Raw genomic sequence first — 9,718 nt, 5'->3', positions numbered from 1 at the left:
ATCGTAATTCCATTCTAAATCTACGTCTACATCTAAATATCTATAAAATAAGTTATAAGTGTTAAAATTAAAGTGAAAGCAGCAGTGGGAGACGGCGTATGTGACTGCACCAGACAGTCTGCCAATAGAGAGAGATGGAGGGAGATCGTGCGGAGAGTTGTGTCCGCCTCTACAACCGATGTGAACAACGCCTCAACGTGACCACGACCGCTCTGCCAAAAGCGTAACGAATAAGAAGAAGAAGTTAAAATTAATATATATTTTATTTTTAAAAGTGTTTTTACACCTACTGCGTAACTTGATGTAGGTAGTTGTTGGCATCGCGCGTTGTACCTATGTGTGTGATATTTGTATTACTAGCTTGTGCCTGTCCCCGATGGACTGGATACTAGGAACTTGCTAGGAACTTTTTGTTGAGAAGTTGACTGTAGTGGTCTATGGTACACTAGAATTGCTGGAAACTGGGGGTCGATGTCGGTGTCTGGGCATCCGAGAAGTTGGCTGAAGCGGTTTCCATGTAGATGCCCGTTTCCATGGCCGCCTGTGAGTTTAAATTATTTACGTTGCGTTGAATGGGCCTGGTGTTATGATGTGAGGGTGTTGGTACCTAATGTAGTTTGGGGTGTAGTGTTGTGACTCCCTCAGAGGTGTCCTAAGACTGTTATTAAACGCTCGTTTTCGACATGCCTAGGCTTCTTGCAATAGTTGCATGTTTTTTGAGACTGGGTTGAGGGAGTTTATTTATCATTGGTCTGATAAATGCCGTTTGTTTATAACCCGAATGAAGTATCTGTCTAGCGATGCGCGTTGTTCATTTTCCTGATTTTGTCTTCTTGCACGGCGAAGTTGCCAGCATCAGATTGGTAAATTCTTTTGTACGCAGCATAGTCCCTATGTCAGAGTTTAAGCCGTTAACAAATACGCTTAAGGCAGTTTCCTCCGTGGATATTTTACGGCCCGGTAGTGAGTTGTCTAAAACTTCCGCGGTTAGCTTTTCTAAGATTTTGTTATGGCATAGATCGACTCTATGCAGGTATTTGGTGAACGTTTCTGTGTTTGTTTGAAACATTGATTGTAGTTCTATATGAAGATGCGCGAGAGTCATTGTTTGGGAGAATTTTTGGATTAAAAACTGTTTTAATTCACACCAGTTTCTATGCTGCTTAGCGTGAACGTCCGACGAATAAGGGCCTGTTATTTTATTTAATACTATAGATTAACAGTACCTCCTGTTGCAGGATGCTAGATAGTTTAAAGGCAGAGTCGCAAGAACGAATATATCGATATACTTGACTTGCCTGTTTTGTATCGAAATCTGAAATTAATTGTAGTAAAGTTTGGAGTTCTGTTTGCGCGTTTTCAGTGTCTACTTGGTTTGTGGTCGACACGTTGGTAATATGTAGTTATTCTAATTTACTAGGTGAAATATTATGAGGTTGAATTATGTAAGTAAAGGAGTTAGGGAATTCGATTGGAACCGAGGGCAGAGTATTAGCCTCTTACCACAGTAACAGTAAACAGACCTTGAGCATCTTGGTTCGGCAAAGTTGTGTTGAAAGCCTTCGGCTACAGTGAGCCTTTTTTTCTTCAGCGATTTTTGTCCTTACGATGAAATATTCACGTTATTAACATTGTCTTTTAATTACTCGCGGTCCTACCGACTGCGCCAAATTTGTAACGCGGTAGGTGTAACAACTCTTTTAAAAATAAAATATTTATTAATTTTCACACTTATATTCTTCAAACAAAGAAACCAAAACGGATTTTTATGGTTTTTTTCTATTTCTGGAACCCTAAAGCAAACTCGGGGTCGATGTCGGTGTCTGGGCAGTGGGCACCCGAGAAGTTGGCTGAAGCGGTTTCCATGTAGATGCCCGTTTCCATGGCCGCCTGCGAGTTTAAATGATTTACGTTACGTTGAATGGGCCTGGTGTTATGATGTGAGGGTGTTGGTAATGTAGTTTGAAGTGTAGTGTTGTGATTCCCTCAGTGTCCTACGACTGTTATGAAACGCTCGTTTTCGACATGCCCAGGCTTCTTGCAATAGTTGCATGTTTTTTTGAGACAGGGTTAAGGGAGTTTTATTCATCGTCGTTCTGATAAATGCCGTTTGTTTATAACCCGAATGAAGTGTCTGTCTAGCGTTGTTCATTTTCCTGATTTTGTCTTCTTGCATGGCGAAGTTGCCAGCATCAAATTGGTAAACTCTTTTGTACGCAGCATAGTACCTATGTCAGAGTTTAAGCCGTTAACAAATACGCTTAAGGCAGTTTCCTCCGTGGATATTTTACGGCCCGGTAGTGAGTTGTCTAAAACTTCCGCGGTTAGCTTTTCTAAGATTTTGTTATGGCATAGATCGACTCTATGCCAGGTATTTGGTGAACGTTTCTGTGTTTGTTTGAAACATTGATTGTAGTTCTATATGAAGATGCGCGAGAGTCATTGTTTGGGAGAATTTTTGGATTAAAAACTGTTTTAATTCACACCAGTTTCTATGCTGCTTAGCGTGAACGTCAACGAATAAGGTCCAGTTATTTTATTTAATACTATAGATTAACAGTACCTCCTGTTGCGGGATGCTAGATAAAGGCAGAGTCACAAGAACGAATATATCGATATACTTGACTTGTATCGAAACCTGGAATTAGTTGTAGTAGAGTTTGGAGTTCTGTTTGCGCGTTTTTAGTGTCTACTTGATTTGTGGTCGACACGTTGGTAATATGTAGTTATTCTAATTTACTAGGTGAAATATTATGAGGTTGGATGATGTAAGTAAAGGAGTTAGGGAATTCGATTGGAACCGAGGGCAAAGGATTAGCCACTTTACCACAGTAACAGTAAACAGACCTTGAGCATCTTGGTTCGGCAAAGTTGTGTTGAAAGCCTTCGGCTACAGTGAGCCTTTTTTTCTTCAGCGATTTTTGTCCTTACGATGAAATATTCACGTTATTAACATTGTCTTTTAATTACTCGCGGTCCTACCGACTGCGCCAAATTTGTAACGCGGTAGGTGTAACAACTCTTTTAAAAATAAAATATTTATTAATTTTAACACTTATATTCTTCATACAAAGAAACCAAAACGGATTTTTATGGTTTTTTTCTATTTCTGGAACCCTAAAGCAAACTCGGGGTCGATGTCGGTGTCTGGTCATCCGAGAAGTTGGCTGAAGCGGTTTCCATGTAGATGCCCGTTTCCATGGCCGCCTGTGAGTTTAAATGATTTAAGTTACGTTGAATGGGCCTGTTGTTATGATGTGAGGGTATTGGTAATGTAGTTTGAGGTGTAGTGTTGTGATTCCCTCAGAGGTGTCTTAAGACTGTTATTAAACGCTCGTTTTCGACATGCCCAGGCTTCTTGCAATAGTTGCATGTTTTTTGAGACTGGGCTGAGGGAGTTTATTTATCGTCGGTCTGATAAATGTCGTTTGTTTATAACCCGAATGAAGTGTCTGTCTAGCGTTGTTCATTTCTCTGATTTTGTCTTCTTGCATGGCGAAGTTGCCAGCATCAGATTGGTAAATTCTTTTGTACGCAGCTTAATCCGTATGTCAGAGTTTAAGCCGTTAACAAATACGCTTAAGGCAGTTTCCTCCGTGGTTATTTTACGGCCAGGTAGTGAGTTGTCTAAAACTTCCGCGGTTAGCTTTTCTAAGATTTTGTTATGGCAGAGGTCGACTCTATGCAAGTGAATTTGGTGACGTGACGTTTGTGTTTCATTAAAACATTGATTGTAGTTCTATATGAAGATGCGCGAGAGTCATTGTTTGGGAGAATTTTTGGATTAAAAACTGTTTTAATTCACACCAGTTTCTATGCTGCTTAGCGTGAACGTCCGACGAATAAGGTCCAGTTATTTTATTTAATACTATAGATTAACAGTACCTCCTGTTGCGGGATGCTAGATAAAGGCAGAGTCGCAAGAAAGAATATATCGATATACTTGCCTATTTTGTATCGAAATCTGGAATTGATTGTAGTAGAGTTTGGAGTAGGACTATTTCCGCGTTTTTATTGTCTACTTGATTTGTGGTCGACACGTTGGTAATATGTAATTATTCTAATTTACTAGGTGAAATATTATGAGGTTGGATTATGTAAGTAAAGGAGTTAGGGAATTCGATTGGAACCGAGGGCAAAGGATTAGCCACTTTACCACAGTAACAGTAAACAGACCTTGAGCATCTTGGTTCGGCAAAGTTGTGTTGAAAGCCTTCGGCTACAGTGAGCCTTTTCTTCTTCAGCGATTTTTGTCCTTACGATGAAATATTCACGTTATTAACATTGTCTTTTAATTACTCGCGGTCCTACCGACTGCGCCAAATTTGTAACGCGGTAGGTGTAACAACTCTTTTAAAAATAAAATATTTATATATAAAAGAAAGTCTTGTTAGTTACTCCATTTATAACTCAAGAACGGCTGAACCGATTTAGCTGAAAATTGTCAGGGAGGTAGTTTAGAGCCAGGAGAAGGACATAGGATACTTTTTATCCCGTTCGAAATTAAAAAAAAAGTCTGCTTATTTATTGCCGTTAAGGCGGAACAAAGTTCGCCGGGTCAGCTAGTATTTATTAATTTTAACACTTATATTCTTCATACAAAGAAACCAAAACGGATTTTGATGGTTTTTTTCTATTTCTGGAACCCTAAAGCAAACTCGGGATCGATGTCGGTGTCTGGGCACCCGAGAAGTTGGCTGAAGCGGTTTCCATGTAGATGTCCGTTTCCATGGCCGCCTGTGAGTTTAAATGATTTACGTTACGTTGAATGGGCCTGGTGTTATGATGTGAGGGTGTTGGTAATGTAGTTTGAAGTGTAGTGTTGTGATTCCCTCAAAGGTGTCCTAAAACTGTTATTAAACGCTCGTTTTCGACATGCCCAGGCTTCTTGCAATAGTTGCATGTTTTTTGAGACTGGGTTGAGGGAGTTTGTTTATCGTCGGGCTGATAAATGTCGTTTGTTTATAACCAGAATGACGTGTCTGTCTAGCGTTATTCATTTTTCTGATTTTGTCTTCTTGCATGGCGAAGTTGCCAGCATCAGATTGGTAAACTCTTTTGTACGCAGCATAGTACCTATGTCAGAGTTTAAGCCGTTAACAAATACGCATAAGGCAGTTTCCTCCGTGGTTATTTGACGGCCAGGTACTTAGTGAGTTGTCTAAAACTTCCGCGGTCAGCTTTTCTAAGATTTTGTTACAGCAGAGGTCGACTCTATGTAGATATTTGGTGACCGTTTCTGTGTTTCTTTGAAACATTGATTGTAGTTCTATATGAAGATGCGCAAGAGTCTTTGTTTGGGAGAATTTTTGGATTAAAAACTGTTTTAATTCACACCAGTTTCTATGCTGTTTAGCGTGAACGTCAACGAATAAGGTCCAGTTATTTTATTTAATACTATAGATTAACAGTACCTCCTGTTGCGGGATGCTAGATAAAGGCAGAGTCACAAGAACGAATATTTTACAAGAACGAATATATCGATATACTTGACTTGCCTGACTTGTATCGAAACCTGGAATTAGTTGTAGTAGAGTTTGGAGTTCTGTTTGCGCGTTTTTAGTGTCTACTTGATTTGTGGTCGACACGTTGGTAATATGTAGTTATTCTAATTTACTAGGTGAAATATTATGAGGTTGGATGATGTAAGTAAAGGAGTTAGGTAACTCGATTGTAACCGAGAGCAGAGTATTAGCCTCTTACCACAGTAACAGTAAACAGACCTTGAGCATCTTGGTTCGGCAAAGTTGTGTTGAAAGCCTTCGGCTACAGTGAGCCTTTTTTTCTTCAGCGATTTTTGTCCTTACGATGAAATATTCACGTTATTAACATTGTCTTTTAATTACTCGCGGTCCTACCGACTGCGCCAAATTTGTTACGCGGTAGGTGTAAAAACACTTTTAAATATAAATTATTTATTAATTTTAACACTTATATTCTTCATACAAAGAAACCAAAACGGATTTTTATGGGTTTTCTTCTATTTCTGGAACCCTAAAGCAAACTCGGGGTCGATGTCGGTGTTTGGTCATCCGAGAAGTTGGCTGAAGCGGTTTCCATGTAGATGCCCGTTTCCATGGCCGCCTGTGAGTTTAAATGATTTACGTTACGTTGAATGGGCCTGGTGTTATGATGTGAGGGTGTTGGTAATGTAGTTTAAGGTGTAGTGTTGTGAACTTGTGATTCCCTCAGAGGTGTCCTAAGACTGTTATTAAACGCTCGTTTTCGACATGCCCAGGCTTCTTGCAATAGTTGCATGTTTTTTGAGACTGGGTTGAGGGAGTTTTATTCATCGTCGGTCTGATAAATGCCGTTTGTTTATAACCCGAATGAAGTGTCTGTCTAGCGTTGTTCATTTTCCTGATTTTGTCTTCTTGCATGGCGAAGTTGCCAGCATCAGATTGGTAAACTCTTTTGTACGCAGCATAGTACCTATGTCAGAGTTTAAGCCGTTAACAAATACGCTTAAGGCAGTTTCCTCCGTGGATATTTTACGGCCCGGTAGTGAGTTGTCTAAAACTTCCGCGGTTAGCTTTTCTAAGATTTTTTATGGCATAGATCGACTCTATGCAGGTATTTGGTGACCGTTTCTGTGTTTGTTTGAAACATTGATTGTAGTTCTATATGGAGATGCGCAAGAGTCATTGTTTGGAAGAATTTTTGGATTAAAAACTGTTTTAATTCACACCAGTTTCTATGCTGCTTAGCGTGAACGTCCGACGAATAAGGTCCAGTTATTTTATTTAATACTATAGATTAACAGTACCTCCTGTTGCGGGATGCTAGATAAAGGCAGAGTCGCAAGAAAGAATATATCGATATACTTGACTTGTCTGACTTGTATCGAAACCTTGGAATTAATTGTAGTAGAGTGTGGAGTTCTGTTTTCACGGTTTTAGTGTCTACTTGATTCGTGGTCGACACGTTGGAAATAGTTATTCTAATTTACTAGGTGAAATATTATGAGGTTGGATGATGTAAGTAAAGGAGTTAGGGAATTCGATTGGAACCGAAGGCAAAGGATTAGCCACTTTACCACAGTAACAGTAAACAGACCTTGAGCATCTTGGTTCGGCAAAGTTGTGTTGAAAGCCTTCGGCTACAGTGAGCCTTTTTTTCTTCAGCGATTTTTGTCCTTACGATGAAATATTCACGTTATTAACATTGTCTTTTAATTACTCGCGGTCCTACCGACTGCGCCAAATTTGTTACTCGGTAGGTGTAACAACTCTTTTAAAAATAAAATATTTATTAATTTTAACACTTATATTCTTCATACAAAGAAACCAAAACCGATTTTTATGGTTTTTTTTCTATTTCTGGAACCCTAAAGCAAACTCGGGGTCGATGTCGGTGTCTGGTCATCCGAGAAGTTGGCTGAAGCGGTTTACATGTAGATGCCCGTTTCGATGGCCGCCTGTGAGTTTAAATGATTTACGTTACGTTGAATGGGCCTGGTGTTATGATGTGAGGGTGTTGGTAATGTAGTTTTAGGTGTAGTGTTGTGATTCCCTCAGAGGTGTCCTAAGACTGTTATTAAACGCTCGTTTTCGACATGCCCAGGCTTCTTGCAATAGTTGCATGTTTTTTGAGACTGGACTGAGGGAGTTTATTCATCGTCGGTCTGATAAATGTCGTTTGTTTATAACCCGAATGAAGTGTCTGTCTAGCGTTGTTCATTTTTCTGATTTTGTCTTCTTGCATGGGGAAGTTGCCAGCATCAGATTGGTAAACTCTTTTGTACGCAGCATAGTACCTATGTCAGAGTTTAAGCCGTTAACAAATATGCTTAAGGCAGTTTCCTCCGTGGATATTTTACGGCCCGGTAGTGAGTTGTCTAAAACTTCCGCGGTTAGCTTTTCTAAGATTTTTTTATGGCATAGATCGACTCTATGCAGGTATTTGGTGACCGTTTCTGTGTTTGTTTGAAACATTGATTGTAATTCTATATGGAGATGCGCAAGAGTCATTGTTTGGGAGAATTTTTGGATTAAAAACTGTTTTAATTCACACCAGTTTCTATGCTGCTTAGCGTGAACGTCCGACGAATAAGGTCCAGTTATTTTATTTAATACTATAGATTAACAGTACCTCCTGTTGCGGGATGCTAGATAAAGGCAGAGTCGCAAGAAAGAATATATCGATATACTTGACTTGCCTGACTTGTATCGAAACCTGGAATTAGTTGTAGTAGAGTTTGGAGTTCTGTTTGCGCGTTTTTAGTGTCTACTTGATTTGTGGTCGACACGTTGGTAATATGTAGTTATTCTAATTTACTAGGTGAAATATTATGAGTTTGGATGATGTAAGTAAAGGAGTTAGGGAATTCGATTGGAACTGAGAGCAGAGTTAATACTCTCTTAAGAGTCTAATGCCTCTTACCACGATAACAGTAAACAGACCTTGAGCATCTTGGTTCGGCAAAGTTGTGTTGAAAGCCTTCGGCTAACGTGAGTCTTCTTTTCTTCCTCGAGTTTTGTCCTTACGATGAAATATTCACGTTATTAACTTTGTCCTTTAGTTACTCGCGGTCCTACCGACTGCGCCAAATTTGTTACGCGGTAGGTGTAAAAATACTTTTAAAAATAAAATATTTATTTATTTTAACACTTCTTCATCAAGCACATGGAGTGCAGGTGCGGTTTTGTTTCCCAGTCGATGAAGCACCTGATGTCGTACCCTGAGTGCCCAAGCAACTGCACTCAGGAGGATTTGATGAATGCTGCTGACAGCGCCACTCTTGTGGCGGAGTTTTGGGCTGACACTGTATAGGTTTGTTGTCGACACGAAAAGAAGAAGAAGAAGATTTTAACACTTATATTCATACAAAGAAACCAAAATGGATTTTTATGGTTTTCTTCTAATGCTACTTCTCGTGCTGTATGCACTATTTAACACGTTGAGTGCGAAACCAGGTCTATAGACCTTGTGTACGTCTCGCTTACCGTGCGGCTAAGAAAATTATAGTCTTCCTTGTCGTGCGAAAGGCATAACTTCAATTTCGTCCGGTGTAGGAAAGTGATGAATATATATCTATGATGTATTCTTAAAATAGAATCCAATGATGTACCTACCTTAATACCAGGTTTTTAGACCTGGTACCGCACGGAAGTAATAAAATGTCTTGACAATGCGAAACCAGGTTGAAGCACCTTGTACCCTGCGCACCTGGTACCGCACCCCACGCTAGCTTCGTGCAGCCAGTGTTGCCTAGCATTCGTAAGAAACGCACATGTCGACATGGCGTCAAGAGAAAAAAACAAAATCAAAACTGCAAATTGATTATAATTTAATATGCTACACGATTTATTGCAAATTTAAATAATGTTTTTCGTGACAAACATTTGAAGTTGTAACTAAATGTTATTAAATAATATGTTTTCTTTAAATATAGCTTATTTAAGTATTTATGTACGTATGTCTTATTTGTAAAATATTTAGACTAAATTATTTAAACATCTTTGTTTGTTACTTTTTTAAATTTTTATTAACACTTAATTTAAACTATCGATATTTGTATTTCACATCCCTAGAATACCCACCAGACTTCCCTACTTCAGTGCGGCACAGGGTGCATAAGCCTTGTATTTTGAATATAGCTATAATTTTTATACTAAACAAGTTATTCACGAACGCCTTCAGGTGTATGTCAGTAAATGCATTATTATTAATATTCAAAGAAAAAAAACACAATATCTATGTATTAACATGAAGCCAA

The 9,718-nt window shown here is 39.0% G+C and overlaps 6 pseudogenes; all 6 read right to left on the bottom strand.

The window, feature by feature from the left end:
* Window positions 1–249: 249 nt before the first annotated feature.
* LOC114362226 (uncharacterized) lies at window positions 250–1,397 on the bottom strand (annotated as a pseudogene).
* Window positions 1,398–1,922: 525 nt separating this feature from the next.
* Window positions 1,923–2,720, bottom strand: LOC114362225 (uncharacterized; annotated as a pseudogene).
* LOC114362224 (uncharacterized) lies at window positions 2,719–4,049 on the bottom strand (annotated as a pseudogene).
* Window positions 4,050–4,580: 531 nt separating this feature from the next.
* On the bottom strand, window positions 4,581–5,597 carry LOC114362223 (uncharacterized; annotated as a pseudogene).
* Window positions 5,598–5,915: 318 nt separating this feature from the next.
* Window positions 5,916–7,065, bottom strand: LOC114362222 (uncharacterized; annotated as a pseudogene).
* LOC114362235 (uncharacterized) lies at window positions 6,739–8,257 on the bottom strand (annotated as a pseudogene).
* Window positions 8,258–9,718: the final 1,461 nt, after the last annotated feature.

The sequence above is a fragment of the Ostrinia furnacalis genome, unplaced genomic scaffold (genome assembly GCF_004193835.3).
Source record: "Ostrinia furnacalis isolate ACB-3 unplaced genomic scaffold, ASM419383v2 OfSCF6289, whole genome shotgun sequence".
Taxonomy (NCBI): Eukaryota; Metazoa; Arthropoda; class Insecta; order Lepidoptera; family Crambidae; genus Ostrinia; species Ostrinia furnacalis.
Note: the sequence above shows the minus strand (reverse complement) of the source record. Positions and strands in the feature narration are given on the sequence as shown.